Genomic DNA, 18,380 nt, shown 5'->3' with positions numbered 1-18,380 from the left:
ATTTATCAATCTGTAATAAAAGACGTGAGGAAATTCTGTCTTTTTTAAAGACAAAAATTTTTGAGGCGAAATACCCAAAAAGTAGTTTGTAAAAAAAAAGGCGTTTATGTTTTTTCAGTGATATGGAATAAACTTCTATCACGTATAATATGGTTTAACTATAACTTAATTCAGATAAATCGCAAATTTTCTTTTGAATTAGATCACATTTTCGCAAGCCTCCAGAATTCTTTTAATTTTCTTCCACAACTACCTATATGTATCTAGTTCTTTGCGTTTCTTTTTCTAGCTTTGGTTTTCTGCATATATTACCGCAGATTTAACTTGGATAATATAGGTCTAATTTTCTTTTGTGTTCTTATTCCTTCGTGTTCAACCATCTGTGAAATAACTGTTGCATTGGTTTTTTCATTTCTTGCAGCTCATCGTTCCACCAATAATTCTGCTCTCTGGGTCTGCTTTTTGTTGTACCTAAGGCTTCTTTAGCTGCTTGGTGCATTTCTTCGGTGATAATTTTATTTAGGTTTTCTGTTATTAATTCTTTCATTTTGTATGAATTTTGATGAGGTATGAGCCAAATGGAATTATATTCTGATTTACATGCATAAATGTTTCATTAATTTTTATTCACCCATCCACTGTGTTCAAACCCACTTCCTCACGTGCTTCTATCTACTTTTTGAAATAGTTCTGTAACTCAAGTCTAATGGAGAATCGATCAGGTTCCAAGATGTTATATTAGTGTTTTTTTTTCTGCACAACAGGCTATTGACATTTTGTTTTGAGAACACTTAAGTTGGAAGTTCAAATCCTCACTCTCAAAGCTTTAATTTTATGTGAAACTTAGATTGTCAACCCTTGTGGCCCGGTTGGATCCATACTCGCTTTGCTTTATTACTAGTTTTTAATTAATTTGTATCTGATTTTTAATACTATAGCGACTCAGCAATCTAAAATCGTTCTGTTTCTGTTGTGGACTTACTGGACCTTCGAGACACTAATGCATGTACAAGACTGCTTATTTATAAATTTCTGACCATACGAATGCCGTTTTGACTGGCAGCGTTCGTGGGCCCCTAAATAATGTTTAAAGCTGTCGAACCGGCAAACCATCCGGGACTGCTAATCTGTCTTGTATTTAAAGACGTAGCATGAGAATAGCTACAACAGCTACTTCGCAGCGTAATAAGGGGTAAGCAATGTATATTTTATGTCCGTTTCCTTGTTGCAGCAGTGTTTAATTCCCCGTCGAGCCATTTGGCTAATTTGTCTAATGTTTCAGATCAGAACGCCAATAAGTCTCCGGCGTGCTAACGAAGATAAACTTTCCTTTGGAGTAAATCACTGCCGGTCTTCTTTTTTGCCTTGTATCGAGATTTACTGCGTATCGAACGGGGTATATAGAGCGAAACATGGAGCAAATTCGCAACGAAATGGGTCCGTTGGTTTTAGATTTAATTTGACGATAAATGTGAGACTATTTGGGTCTCGAGTTTGCTAACGAGAATTGCTGATAAACGATGCGCCATTTCTGTGAAACACGTTATTTTCTCAGAAAAAAATTCAATGACAGGTAATTATTATTGGTGAGCGTCTTATCGAGCTCACGTGCGCGAACAGTTCAGTTAATTATCGTTTATCACAACTGAAAGGCCATTTTAAGCAAACTTTTGAAAATTCTAATGTTTAGCAAAGTACTGATTTAAAATTAGACATTTAATTAGCTTTCGCGCAAGGGTAAACGGAATAGTGTGAAATCGTAAGGATGCAATTGGATCGAGTGATGAAGTACGTAAAATGTTCCGATGAACGTTCCAACTTCCACTCCAATATTGTGATCTGATATAAGAAAGCGTTAATACGATTTGAAAATTCGGAAAATCCACATTTTGGATGTGGGCTCCTACTAATTAATTTAAAAATAAACTTGAATTTTTCGGCCCTAATTTTAATTGCATTTGTGCATATGCTACAGTTAGACAACGACTTGCTAAATAGCGTTTATTTAAGTTTGTATTTTTGTTTCTGTAAACAAAATAATGCAAAAGCACTAGAGTATTATGTGAACTACTGGGAGCATGCGAATAACCATATAAAATTCTGGTCGCAGACTGTTTCAAAAGTCTACCAATTGCGATTTTCATAGTCTAAACTTCTGTACAAGATGATGATATTGTGGCTATTGAACCTGTAACCTAATGGTCGATGGGAAGCAAAAAGTTGCCGAAAATTAAAACTTTGAAAGTCACTTAGATTTACTTGTTGCATCTGTTGCAAAGTTTACAGGAAATCCTTGTCAAAACAGTTCGCATAAAATCTGATATTGAAAAATCTATCGATGTCGAATCGGAATTCCGACATTTTTCATTAGTCTGGAAAAAAATTGCTAATTTTGGCTTTGGGTGGTAGAAGTAATTCGCATTGCGAAATCACTGCAAAAGCGACACAGCACACATAAATCCCCACAGATCTGGTCAGGAAACGGGATCTGGTCCAGAGTGACGTCCGTCGCTAATTGCCACAATCCCCGGCGACCTGGATGGGATAAAGAAAGGTCTAATTGGTTCCGCTGCTAGATATCGATCAATAATTGATGTGTTTTTAGTGGTTTTAACAGTCCATTAAGTGTTTTACTCGTTGTCCTTAATTTTCGTTTAAACCGTTTTTTCTCTCGGTGCAGTCAGTGTTGATTGAACATGCTGTTAAACTAGGAAAAACACCAGTACAGTGGAAATTGTAATTTTAGCAGTTCATGCCCCCTCACAACTCGTATCCTGCAAGTGAGCGACTATTCAGAAAACAGCGATTACTGTCGTGAAATACACCCTGCCGGAAATTTGGCTCATACCTTAAATATGGAAGACTTTGAATATGTTTTTATATTTTGTTGAATAATTGCTATATTCTTGGAGAAAATACAAGTTTCCAGCTGCGCAAAACACATTTAAATACACATATTGTGTAAGGTATTCAAATAGTGTCATGTTTTCTTGGTCAAAGTTTAAATCCAATTGCGGGCAATACCAGGTAGCTCAGACAGAAATAAAGTTTTCAGTATTAAAAAAGCCTCATGTCTATTGAGTGATTTGAAACTTTAGTCGATTGTTTATCGTGAGCCATTCAAGGGATAGTCCTTTTTAGAAGTCGTCACATTTTTTCCTCAAACATTAGTTAAACTTTCTTTTATTCTAGAAAATAGGCTGCAATCAACATTTGATTGCAATCTTAGAGCTTCCAACTTCTGCTTATTTTGCAACGTATGTAACTCTATAAAGGAACGAACCAAAAAACAATCTGCTTAGCCGTGGAAACAAGGATCCTTAGGAAAACAGCAACTTGAACAACATCACACAGTTTTTTTGCTCGACATTTTCTGAATAAATAAAAAAATAGGCAAATCTTGAGTGAGATTTGTCACCGGTCATAGAAAAAAATAATATTTTCTGAATCGCCCAGGATAAAGAGACGACTAATAATGCATATCACTAAGAAGCCATAAGGCTATAGCATCATATACTATTCTTCTCTCTGGGCGAACCCATTTTGCCCGGAGAAAGATTACATCTTTGATCAAGAATATAAAGATATAATCTTCAAAATGCCGAACGCATATTCCCAAACAGTTAAAATCTAGAACAAATGAATTTCACAATGAACAATTTGGGTTTGCCAAATGCCATTAAATTTAATTCGTATGCGTGATTTTTTGTAACACGTAATGTTGGTGACTTATTACTTTCCTCCCTCTAATTATATGACTTCCCTTGTCCATTATATTTCATTTTGATTCATAATTCATACTTTCTCATTCCTCATTGTGGTTTTAACAGAAACGCGCAATTTATTACCAGACGACAGCACATTTACGTCCCATAAAACATTTTAAACAAGTGATAACAAAAAATGAATCCCCAGGGCCCGAACGACGCCATAACTCAAGATATAAACAACAGTAAAACGAAAATTGAATTTTCGGTTATTTCGGTTTGAAATTGGAGGCGAAATCTCCTGCCAAATATAAACCGAAATTATATTCGCTATGATCTACAAAATGGAATCTTAAGATGTACATCAACTTTTTCTAAACTTCAATTGGTTTGAGGTAAATGGGATTTATTTGTGCGATAAATTGAAGCCAGATTTTTTCGCTTCGATCTTATCACTATCAGAAATTTACGAATTAAAAGTTCGCTCTTTTGGGAAGTTTATGTACTTTACTGAAGTTTTTTTCCAATTTCACAATACACACGGGTGTCTGATAGGCCATGTCAACTCTTTACGCAAAAAATAATTTTAAGCTCACGTTGCCTTGAAAATTTTGCCAGTAAAAAAATAATTTATGCAGCAGTAAAAGTAAAAAACAATTTCACATTTCAAGTTTGTTTTTCTTTGACAATAATTTAAATAGTAAACTATTTTAATCCTATGCAACGATCTCGCTGTCTTCCAAATTTCATCAAGGCTTCAAGAGGACAACTCGAGTAATAAATCATATTTCACAAGGACTGAAAGTCTCTCCTGTCCTTCCTCGAGAGAGAATTAACATGGTTCAATTACTGCATGATTTCCAAGACAATCATATAAGATATATTTTATTATAATTATTCCAAGTAACTCGCATAACTTACAACACGACTGCCACTAACTGCACAAACGACGATGTTAGCAAATCGTTCACGACACATTTAAAAATGAGCTTTTACTTAACAGTCAAAGGTACCGCAGATATACGAGCTATAAGATAAATTTCTTGCGTTTTGTAAACATTTTTCCACGTAGTTCATTTACGCGGGATCTTCAACGATCAAAACGCTGGTGCCTTTAAAGTATCTGCTATTCTTGGAACGCCTGTTTTCGACACCTGCACACCTTCTAGCTCAAAAAAGAATATACACTCCATGCCTATTTACCCAGGGTTTTTGTATCCGTACGTGTATTGAAAAACCGGAGCACGTAGTCACGTTTCCTCCCCAGGCCTTTGCTGTAAACAATGCTATCGAATTACCTTTCCGACTTCTAACAGATCAAAGTGTTTTCACAGCAGCAGAGCTTAACAATATGTTTAGCAACTGTTCAAAGTTAGGGCTGGGGATGGTGGGAGATCCATTTCGTAAAAAGGTGTCTAACCTATATTTTCTTTTTGAGGGTAAATAGCTAAAAAGCATCCCTTAAGCCACACTAAGTGGACAGGAATCATTTTGTCCTGTTAAGGACTAGCGTGAATTTGCTCTTATATATTTCCGTTCATCTGGTACAATTTTATTTTTAAATCTTGAGGAAATGACACTTTTGCAATTTCGAGCTGAAGGTTTAATGGAAATATTTGCTCAAGACCAAACACGTAATGGTGTTGAAAAAGCAAATCAACACTTGTAAAATTTCAACCATACATTAAGAAAGCTACTTTCTTTTCTACAAGTGGCAAAGCTGTGTAAAGTGACAAATTTGAGAAACTCTGGGTGTGTAAGAATAAAGGCATAACTGCAAGTTTTATTTGTTAAAGTATCCAATGATTTTCAAACCGATCCCTCAGTATAATTGGAATTTTTGGCTACATTTTAAGGCCAAACATATCTATGTGTTTCCGGGCTGTCCATCAGTAACTTTATTTTCCTAACAATTGCGGTAGATTTAAAGCGCTATTTATTAAATTGCTAAAGAACCAGAACTGATCAAATGGTATATAAATGTTATAATTTAATTAGCATACTTTTGTGTCAAAAAGAAAGAAGAGAACAATTGTAAGCTGTAGCAAACACAGCGTATTTTCAAGTTTTCGTTTCCCCCATTTCAATCGTCTCTAACTGATTAAGTTGGACTAAATTTAAAATCGATTTATAACATACAGCGATGAAAAATCTAAGAAGAGTAATTAGCTATTTTTAACATGGAACTCAATCGACAAATTATATATAGTTAAGTAGAATCCTTTATAACCATTTTTCATGGTAAGTCTGTTCTTTTTCTTCATTGTCAAATACTTGCAGGAAACAAAATCATCTGAAGTATATTAAAAATTCGACTTTCTAATTAATTATAAAGTGTGTAAACTACTAACAGTATATCTAGTTAAAATTATAATTTGTAGGTAAAATGAGCTCTAATTATAAACGTGCCTAACAAACGTTGTTGCGGAAACAGCAATATGCTGAGGTGTAAATTAGTTCATGAACTGCAGGTAAATTGTGTACACTTCAATTACTGTGCTTAATAAAGCAATTATAATGAAAATCAGTTGTACAAAAGGGCATCATATGAACGCAGTAATTTAGTATTGTGTATGTTTCAGTTTTTCACACATAGTTGAACATGTTTATATCGTCATTAGATATGACTGATACATTTACAAAAAGTAGGCGACAATAGAGAAAATTGCTTGTAAAACAATTTAAGCTCAGCTTTAATCTCTCGGTAACTTTAATAATAAATATGATATTTTCTAGTTTCGGTTAGAATTTCATGCTTCTTAAAACTTCGACTTTTCCGAAATAATTAATTATGTCAGATCTCGCTGCCGGAGCCCTGAAAACAAATAACGAACCGTTTGCAAACACGGAAAATAATAATCATTTAAAAGAAGATTACCTTAACTGGGAAAACAAGCGATGTTCTATTTTAACCCTTTTAAAATTCTATTTAAGATCTTAAGCTCAAGTCCCATTGTTTGCTTAAAGTCTTAGACTGCCGTTCGCCCCGTTTGGACTGTTTGAATATTCCATGACTGTTTATTTTGCTGTTTAGTATACTGAGTAATCATCAATTTGCGTGCGGCATTTTCAAATCGATAGGACGCGGCATTAAGTGAACTAAATAATTTCTATTTTAAAATATGACACGCACTTATGTGGACGTTTTCACTTATATGGACCGTCAACAAATTAAAAAAAGCTCCAAGTGAATGTTTCATCTGCCATCCTCCCATCCTCTTGGGTACTTGGTTTTCTTACTTTTTTTAACACACATTGAACAAAAGCAAACTTTGATCTTTTTCACAGATACTTTAAATCTCGATTTTACTTTGTTGTACTTATTCAATCAGTAATTGGAATTAAATATATCACTTTCTTAAAATGGAAAATGGCTTTTTACAATTCAGTAGAGTGGTGTGCTTGAATCTTTTATCCGTTCTCCATGAAAATACACGTGCCTGTGTTTCCACTAAATCAAGATTAATATTTTATGTTTAATTGCGGAAAGAACTCGCATATACTTTGCCGAGAAAATGTGTAATGACATATTTTAACAAATAATTCAAAGGGTAGTATTTCTTAAACTTCTTTTGTTTGTAAAAGTAAGATACCTTTTTCGCAATATGAAACTGGAACTTTAATTACAATTATCTAGAAAACAATGTACTCATTTTTAAAAAATGCACAAAATGTTAGCTCTATTTTACTAGAATGTAGTTTAAATGGAAGCTTAATGTAATTAAAACTTGGATACATAGAGTTGCACAATATTGAAACTCTCATTTGCATGTACTTGGAAATTATTGAGTTGGATCCAGGTAGGTAAGTAATAAGAAGCATAAACTGGCTTTGAGAACTAGGAAATATTAAATACTGCTCTTTGATGAAAATTAGGAATATTTCCACTCTAAATTTCAGTTTCGTCTGATGCTCTGTATCATTGATGCACATGTTTAGTTATAATGAAATGAAAATGGATACTTTACTTAAAGTATATTTGTAAATCTTGGTTCCAAATACTCCGCAAGATTGATATTAATGATGTTCCAACTCCAGTTCTTTTTTGTTTGATATTCTTGAGTAAAATCTTGCTGCGCTCAAATTAATATATTTTCAACACAAAAGGAAAACGGACATAATCAGTTTTTGAAATAAAAATGCTGAGTAGGATGCCATTTTTTCACTTTATGGTTTGTTGTTGTACAAACTTCTATGTAGGTGTATGAAAGTTTTGAAAACCGATTAATGATATTTATTGGAAATGCGAGAACACGTTTACTCTTTCTCATATTTCTATTTGCTTTATTTCCCAAATAAATTGTGCGACATGCTTTTGATTTAATTTGCCTTTAAACTCGACGAACAAAAATGATGTTGCAGTCGTATGAAGACTAGGGCTTTCTAAAGCTGCACAGCATGAAAGTTTGGCATACTAATAACAAATAACGTAACTTCGTAGTAATTGGCTAATGGCAAGTTTTCAAGCTTCTTCATTGATATTCTTCTTTCGCTAATTCAAATTTCCATGTCTGCAATGCTATGTGTCATTAAATTTCTATTAGTGCTTTTGGCATTCTTTGGCATAGTAGCATATTTAAATTTGATTTATATAGTATATCTCTCTTCGTTGTTTAAACAATTACAATTTTTGCATCTGATTTGAGCTTTAATAGCTATATTCCAGGCAAAGCTTTCAGTTTCATTTAGCTTTTAACTAGCAAGAGCATGGTCTATCTATATTCATGTCCAGGACTATATGATTTCCAAAACCGTACTCAACCTGACCTTCCAGCATTTGAAATAGATCTGTATTCTGATATATTAATTTATATACAATAATTTTTTGGAACAGGATTGGATAACATTCCAAATAAATATACCCTGATTTTTTTCTTTGTTGTGGTTGCATATATTCAAATTTCTGTTCTTGTGTTTTGCTATCACAATATCATTTGCATTGGTATTAAGACAAATACGCAAATAGACAAGTATTGAAACAAATAGTCGATAAATTGATTGAATACAACATGCCAGCTTTTATATGTTTTGTGAATCTAACTAGAGCATTTGACCGTGTCCAGCTGAAAGACGTCCTGCATCTTCTTTACAACAGGCAAGTCCCACACAATCTCATTAAACCCATAGAGAAGAATCAAAAGAGATAGACTTTCGAGGCTATTCCTTGAAACTAATGGGTTTTTCGGGTTTTTAGGCCGTCGTTCGGTRGAATTTCTTCCTGACGTTTCGCAAGCACGAGTGGCTTGCATCTTCAGAAGTGGTCTGCTTGAACGCTTCCACTGTTCTGATGAATCAGATGAATCAGAAGAAATTCTACCGAATGACGGCCTAAAAACCCTAAAAACTCATTAGTTTCATAGAGAACATATATACAAACAATAACATATGAGCACAAATAGAAGGCGACCTCACAGAACAAATACCAGCGGGTAGCGGTATTCGTCAGGGAGACTTCATGAGTCCTAGACTTTTCAATTTAACAATGGAAGAAATTGTTCGAAGTGTTCGAGGGCTTAAGGGATACAAACTGAGGGGTGCAGAAATCAAAATATTGTGTTATGCTGACGATGCTGCCCTCATTGCGGAAAGTAAAGATAAGTTACAAAGGTTATTACACTTATTGAACCTGACAGCCAAGTCTCTAAATATGGAAATACCACCGACCAAAACAAAGTGCATAACAACATCAAAAACCCTTCTAAGCTGCAAACTGGAACTTGACGGTAAAGTAATCGAGCAGAAAATGAAATTTAACTACCTTGGCGTGGAACTTTTTGGCGTTGGGGATATTGAGGCAGAGGTGAGAGATCAAACAACAGAAGCAAATAGAATAGCTGGCTGCCTGAATGCCATATGGTGCAATAAGAGTATGGGAACCGACACTAAATCGTGGATCTACAAAACCGTCGTGAGGCCGGTGATGACGCAAAAACCAGGCCAGAAACAGCGAAAACCAAAAGACTCCTAGATACAGCTGAGATGAAAATAGTCCGTATAATCACCGGAAAGACGCTGCTGGATAGAGAGAGAAGCGATGATATCAGAACAGTCTGTAATATCAAGAACATCAATGAATGGGTAGCAAACAGGAAGAAGGATAGGAATAAGCAGGATGGGCCATCGCAGACTTGAGAGTCGCTCGCGACAGGTCCCCATTGAGTCAAAGAGACGTTGGGCACCCTAGTAAACGATGGAGCGACAGCCTCACGCAAGTGATCAATAATTGAACAAGCGATTCACCTAAAATCAAGAATGGAGAAGAAGAACAATACCATTCCTTGTATTCCTAAACAAACAACACTTTAGCATTCAACCATTAATTTTTCATAACGAAACTTTCGCCATACATTTAGATAATTATTTTTTCGCTTGGAAGGAAGATAATTAACAAACGCAATTAAAATATAAAATTATAAAAATAAAATAAGCTAATCTAGAATACTGATCAATACATATATGAGTTATCCTGTCTAGGATTCACAATTATTCCCTTAAAATACAGCACTTTAGTCAATATAGCAAAGCTGATTATCATATAATGAAAGTTATTACTGGAAACCAGAGACTCAATTATTGGCGTGTACAAATTCTGCCCTATCAATCTATCGAAATGAAATTAACGGAGCTAACTTAGTTATCATCAAATCCTCAATTATAGCTTTGGTATTCTCCTAACAGACATAAGGCAATAACGCCAGTTAGGTCACTGTAGAATTATTATAGTCAAATACGTATTACAGGTAATTTGATGTCACCATTATTAGGAAGTTTAGTCATGATGGATAGAGCAGCAATGCTGGTAATTGTTTAGAGAAATAATCATAGACAGGCACTGATAATTGGCATTAACTTTTGATTTTCCTTTGGATGATTTCCATTGAACTTGCGTGGTATAAATAGGGGTAATTGCAGTTCAATTAATTTAAATTTCTCGAAAATGTTACATTCTCTGGTTCTTTCAGGTAATAACTTTCCATGGCTAGTGCATTAGTTTAGTTCAAAACTTTACTCCACTTTCAAGCAAGAGCAGTCGTGCAATTAGGTGAGCCAATGAATCAGAACAGCGTGTTTTAAAAGTTTTTATGACCGAGATTAATTTCCGCCCGTAAAAAGTTAATGACGAAAATTCAGATTGTAAAGTTTTCCTGATCCCTAATCAGACTTCTGTTAGCCTAATTCCAAATAAATTAGATTTGGATTTATCCAAAAGAAATCAAACTAAATGGAGCTTTTATTCTTTGCGTTATTTGATCTCCTTAGAGAGGATTAAAATCGTTAAGTTCCAGAGACGGGTAAAATCATTTATATGTCTCTGGACAATACGAACGGACGATTCTTCAGAGATGGAAACGACTTAAAATTAACATTAATTTGATGGGTGTTTAAGGATGCTGATTTATTTGCCGATTGAAAAGTCGCATATCGACCTTTACATTTTTATTAAGTACCTCATTAGATGAGGTTTATACAACTGACAAAATATTTCGGTCAAAGCGTTCTCCATCAATTCATATAATGTGATAGATGAGGTGAGCAACATTTTAATTATATTAAAAAATACATACATAATGATAATTCTCAATTTTTTATGACTTTTTTATGAATTCATTCGGTCAAATCAGCATATACTTCTATTTTTTTCAATACGCTGATCAAACTAGCATTTGGGGTACATTTTATAAAAGCGGTTGTGTTCTCGATGAAAGCTCATTGACCGATATTTGCACACAGAAAACCTCAAAGCCAATTTTCATGCAGCTACTGGTGAATGGCCATTACAAATGCGGCTGCAGAGTTTTAAATCGATGCCGACTTAAAGCTTTGTAGTGAAAGTATGTAGGTATTACCGATGAGTAATTCGAGTGAGAGCAATTTAAGGAATCAGGCTTTTTAGAATTTCAGGTTTTACGCAACTTTTTTAATAAAATTTGGATATTTTGTCGAAGTATTTTAGTTAGGGTTTGGGTAAACAAATGCAGCAATGGGGAAGGAACCACTTAAAAACGTGCAAGAGTTGGTATTGGTAACTTGACTTAAAGTAATTCATTCAATTTTACAAATTTTTTCAAACATTTAATTAACCGAATTTTATTCAGTTCCTTTGCCACTGACTGAATGAACAGATGAATTTTAATGAAAAACACGATAAAAATTTTGCCATGGAAAACATAAACAAGCGTATTGGGAATTCTGTTTTAATTCGAAGATAAAGGTGATCTTCTTACTCTTTGAGCGCGTTCTTATTGCTTGAAAACTTATTAAAAAATATCGCTTTCTTTGTACAAAGTTTTTGGGTGCCCGTTCTAATGCATATTTAATTCTGGGTTGATGCGAAGATAAGACGCCAAATCTAATTTTCTCAAAACACTTTATAGGGAGTCAAGTAAACGTACACAGCATTTGCTGTCATGAATTATTTACTGAAATAATAACTTTAAAGAACAGGCTTAAATTGCTTCTGATATTAACAAAATTTCAAATATGCGGGTATATTTAAACATTAATTCTTTTCTTAAGATTACTTTGTTGAGCAGTGAATTTATATTATAAATTTAATGCTCTTTAAAGATGAGAATTTGTAAGAAATTTGCGAGTTTTAAGATAAAAAATCTGAGTAAATCGAATTTGTAGACACAGTAAGCTATTGGAATCAACAAGTAGGATGTCGTTTATTACAATATTACACACCAAATGGAACTAGCGCTTTAATTTCGAACTCTACGCAGATAAAGCAATACTACGACCAAACCCAAATTATAGTTTTCAGTTCAATCCATCACTAATCCAACCTGTTGAACACTATTTGACCCCGACGTTCCTTGTTAATTTAATACTAATTTTTGGAATAACATTCTGCTCGAAACCGTGTTTGCATGCTATGTTTGGGCTGAATAAAATAAACAGTGTTCATTGGCAAAATAGTATAAACGTCCATATATTACTGCTTTTAACTCAAAAGAATATACTGCTTAATTGTGTGCTTAATGTCAATAATTTCTACAATAATGTTGCTGAACGTTTGTGAACAAATTTCCATGTTCAGATTTTTAATTATATTCATGGTGTTGGTAGTTAGAGCTAAAATAATCTGTAGTGTGCTTCTATACTAATCTTCAAAATTGACACACACCATCCATATTCTGTCCGCCCAGTGATATAACACAAAGTACATTTTCATTAAAAAGGCTTTTAAAGTAATTAACTGTTCCGTTTGAACCGCAAGTAACTTTTAATTTTCAGTCTTTTAGCGAAAAAAGTTTCCAACTGAATATCTACACCATTTATTTTCAGGTTGTTTACTCTAGCGTTTTCAGACCATTACAGTTGAAGGATAAAACTAAGTTTAAATCAGGAAAAATAATTTTCATGTTTAACCTGTTAAACATGAAACCTGTTGGAAAAATTTACGTAAAGGGTGTCCTTGATAAGAGAAAATTTTAATTAAGCGTTTCAGTATAAAGAGAAACAGGTATTGGGGTTGAAAATTAGATTTCAAGCTGACCGCAAATGCTGCTATAAATGAGTGCATTATATTTTTTGCATTATACAAAAATTAATATTGATCTCAATTGATTCAGTAGGTCATCGCGTATAGGTGGGGAGAAGCTTGAAGAACATCTCAGCCTGTTCAAACATTTTAGTTCGAATGAAATGTAAAACTTCCTATAATAATTAGAGTGGTTTTATTCCCCAAATACTTTAGCGTATTTGTGTAAACGAAACTCCTGTCGCACACTAATGCATCCAGTGATGGATGGAAAATTTCGATTTATTATCTCATATCGAGTGACTTGTTCTTTTATATGAGCGTCTTTAAACCTTTCTCAATTAGTTCAAATATCACTTTAAGATATTGGGCGCTTTAAATTATACTTTGCTTACTTTTATAGAAATATTATATCAAATTGTTTGCAAAAACAATTGCCCTGTGACAAGTAAACTGACCTCCTAGAACATTTGAGTCCCCGTAAGCGAAGTTTTTATATAAGAAAAGTAAACTATTTTTTTCATTTTTAATTTTTTTAAATAATTTTTCAAACAAATTTATAGAAAGTGATTTCCTACTTTTTTTGGCTAGTTGCTTCTTTTATATGAAATTGCAAAAGGCATTCAAGGCTCAAAGCGCACAGTTTTAACAGCTCGAACATTTAATACACTCTGTTAACAGATACAGAACAGTCTTCCCTTCACGATTGCAAATGTACAGTAATTAAACTAATAAATTTATGAAAACGAATTAAAGCAATCATTCAAAAGCTCATTTGAAAAAAGCTTACTCAGCATTGCTGTGTAGTGTATTGTAGGATGACCATAAATATGCAAATATACATCTAGGAATAGACGGAAGATATTTCTCCACCACACCGTTGTGGGATTATAATGGAATAATTTAGCTCGATTTACATTTTAAATAAAAATTTATTAAGGAAAGGAATACCAGTTTGTCACTGTAGTGATGAGAGATCTTTTATACGGTAGCGATTTTTTTAAATCTTATTGTGAGTACTTATATAAATTTTGTTAAATCGTTTTAGTTTAATTGCGTTAGTTGCACATGCGAACTGAAGTTCTAGTTTTACTGATTTTACTTATAAACTCCAAAGCGTATTCACGCTCTGAATATTAACGTTTAATTTCTTTCCAGGTAAAGATTTCTTCCGATAAGCCGAAATGGTTGGTGAGTACAAAGCATGTCATAATTTATCTACCTTAAACCTGTCAATTATATTATGAAATACCCATATTATGCAAATATTGAGGTTTTACAAACGTGGATAAGTTGCATCTTGATTACGATTTTTTTGTAAAACGACCAACATATTAACTATTTCCAATTTATACCTACCCTTGTAAAAAATCTCAAAACTGCAAAGTTTTGAAAATGTTAGCTAAATTCCATTGAAATCATTCAGCAAATAATAATTCTGTTAAAAATAAAACCATAACGACTATTACACAGAGACCACATCTTTTCGAATGCAACTTTCCTGCAAAACAGCAAATAAATTACACGAATTATGCAGCCGCTAAAAGCAAAAATTACTTCATGCAGCAGCATACCCACCTATATCACATATCAAAGCTTGAGTCTGCATAATTCCAGCTTTTGCGCTACTATTTCGATTAACTGGATTTCGAGCATATTATGTTTCAAAAAGGAAAACACTGCAAAGCAAATATTAAATATAATTTGCCAAGTAAATCATATTTAATGGTAAAGAGCTGTGAGGAAATTGAGTTAGCCAGTGGTTTTTGTACACGCAAAATCTGTCAAGACTACCAAGGATTTCAAATGCATTCAACCTGCATTTGGCATTTAGTTCAACTAGAAAATCATAGCTAACTTTCATATTTGAACCCCAATATTCCGTATAAATACTTTTATATAGGAATATGCATAATTTGAGCTCGGGTAATTATGTTACGTTGTTTACAAATTTCATCAAGCGGCATTCAACTGGAAACTGCTGATAAGCGTCGCTTCTGATCATCAAATGGTGAATTTTCACAATTTTTAACAGTTAATAGGAATAGCACTCTTTCCCTGGAATTTTTATCAGAAAGTCCATTTAATTCTGATTTGTTGTTGACAGTTCGATATATTGTATACAATCAGTTAATTATTTTATTAATCAACTGATCAACAGTAATTTAGTGAATAACCGTCTAATCATTGTTATTGCCTAAGTTCAATTGGAACTATTATCAATAATGATATTCTTATTTATTGTGTACTAAGCAGATTAGAACTTGAAATCTAGTTTCTTTGGCGCAAATATTCAATTAAATGTCGCATCTTTAAAACATATTTTCTACAATCATTAATTAAAATCGCGTTGCTCAATAAATGAAGATTCGGTATTAATTTTGCTAATTATCTTGGGAAAAGTTTTTGTGTTTTGAAACTTATGTACTTTTTATTAGGGTAATAAGCAACTGCTGTTTTGCCAACTATTTTAAAACAATTTCCAAAAAATCCGGTTTCGTTTTTTATATTTTATATCAACGGTCTATGGATTGTTATCGAGAGTTTTCTCTGCTCTATCGAACTGCTTCGCACTCAAATAGTATCATCAAGGGCACTTTCATCAGTTCACAAAAATTTTGGACAAAATAATACTATTTTTCGCTTCTATTTCACGCGCTGTATTCCTTTCCGAAATCTGACACTTTTTTAAATTAGAAGATTAAAATGGATTGGAAACCAGAGCCATACTCACTTTTCCAATGTGTTTACTTTTATCATAGACAGACGTATCTTAAACGATTTTTTAGACGACAATGTAGGAAGTTTTTTGAGTCTTATAATAAAATCCGGGTCCGGATAATATAATAAAAACTTATCATTTGGTTTTTTTTTTATTTAATCCTTTTCGTTTTCATAATTTTGTTCTAGTTAATCTAAATCTTAAAATAACGAATGTTTCATTAAAACACATTACGGTTATCATTCTCTTTTGGCATACTTTGTCCAAATTTTAAAAAATCTGAAGTAATAGAATAACAAGTTGTTCAAAGCAACGATGTAAATTTATTGTTTTGTTGATCTGTTTGTAATTACAACAACAGAACCTCTTAATCACCAAGACGAAACTCCTTTCTCCAAAATGCAAATTCATAATCCAGACGTTCGCCGTCTTTATCATTCAACGGAAATTATGTATTGAATTCATTGTAGAATTAAGTTCCTGATAATATTCGTTCTTCCATGCAAATGAAATATTGTTTCTGGCTCAGTCAAATATATTGGTGCTGTTTTGCAGTTGGGGTCGCGAAACACACTGAAAAGGCATTTTGTTTTGCATTTTGATGACACAGAGCCAACAATAACCTGATCTGCAAGTTAAACGTTTTTGAATTCGTTGAATACTTAATGGGATACGCTGATGCTTGCCAGATAAACGAGGGCTTTTTTACAAATGAATTTGATTTGTATCAGGGAAAATAACGAGACCGGAAATAAACGGCTTGAAACGGCGTTAATTAAAGCGAATAAATGACCGATAAGAACCTGAAACAGTACGTCGTTGCTGATCGATTAAGCTTAACAAAGCCCAAGTACCTATGCATATAATTTTTGAATTTGAAAAGCGAAATTAACAAAAACTAGTTGCTGGAAGCTTATAATAACGTTTGAAAGTAGCACTATTTCCTGAAAACTGTTTACTTAAACTTTGTAACCAGTGATTTGAATGTGGCGCAAAGCCCTTCATAAATAAGAAGGAAGTAAAAGTTTAAGCGTTGATTGAAGAGTATATTTACATAGTATATTCTTGGGAGGGACGTGGTGATGCAAGGGGCGTATCCTTATATACTCTTTCAATCAACGGTTTGAGTCTGAACGAAATCACGAGCTCCTCATCTTCCATTAACAGTTCGAAGAGTACCTATCACGCGCGACGCATTCTCAATTAAACCCATCAGAGCATTTTGGGAACCATAGCTACATTTTGAGAGAATAAGCATTCCATAATAATTGTGTTGTGAATTGGTTGATCAATAAACATTCCATAGGTTTTCCGTTTTGATTTCATATACATCGTTTATTTTTTACGGAAACAAAACATGTACGGAAATTTATGAAAAAACTACAAGGAAGCTACATAAAACAATTGGATCCAATAAACCATTAAGTAAATATTTTATAACATTATCTTCATAAAAGTACATTTTAAACTTGGCCAGGGGGTTGAATCTATTTGCTGCGGAAGTATAATACATATTTGTAGAGAGCCCCCCTTAAGCAATAAAAAAATCGCTTGTTTACCCAACAGAGTAAATGTTTCTTTTACCTTTCCAAATAACGGGCGATCCGGTCGGTTGTTGTTGTAGCGCCGGCCACATATTTGCTTTTTCTCTAATTTAGCCAATATATGTTGTTAATAGGGAGGTAATTGGTAACAAATGTTATTGTTGCTAATTTAAATGGCTAGAATTTCATTAATTTACATTTTAGTTGCATGTTGCCCTTAATAATTTTTATAACTTCTTTTCAAAAAGTTTTTGCTTGGCATTCACATGGCAAATTTATAGCCCGTCTGACATTCCTAATTTAATAAATTTTTTAATAAAGCACAAAAGTTTTAAACAATCTGAATTACAATGCATGATATTCAAACGCATAGAAAAATTCGTAAACATTGTCCTAGATTTGAACGCCGATAGTATTTGAATAGCATTTGGTGTGAAAAACGTGAATACCAACAGAAAGGAAGAACAGAAGGAAGTTAAATTATATAGGACGTCGCGTTTATTCAAGTGGATGCAAACATTTCAAATTCATAAAAAAAATCGAAAATGCATTGTGATTTAATTACTTTAATCTTTCAACTTCTATTATTACGTTTTCGATCTATGCAGTTCCAGACACTTTTTCTGATACTATTTATCATGAGAATCTTTATCTGATTTTCTTGAAAAATGTGGAAATATTCAATCATGTCGTCTAGTTGTTTTTTTTTAGTCTTGTATTGTATTCTCAAAATAAACACTTCGCCATGTAAAACATAATGCGCATATTATCCGTTTTCGCAATCTCCTCTGTCTAAGAAAATTATCAACAGCGTTAATTCGGTTACGTAAGCAAATGATCAATTATGGCCTCGAGATTCTGGTAATTTTTTTAATTAGTTGTACGGCTGGGTGGTCTTGCAGATGCTAATTTTATTTTAA

Source organism: Dendroctonus ponderosae, unplaced genomic scaffold (genome assembly GCF_020466585.1).
Source record: "Dendroctonus ponderosae isolate FM_Combo_2020 unplaced genomic scaffold, Dpon_F_20191213v2 Dpon_F_20191213_6, whole genome shotgun sequence".
Lineage (NCBI taxonomy): Eukaryota > Metazoa > Arthropoda > Insecta > Coleoptera > Curculionidae > Dendroctonus > Dendroctonus ponderosae.
The sequence above is the reverse complement of the archived record's forward strand: the minus strand, read 5'-3'. Positions refer to the sequence as shown.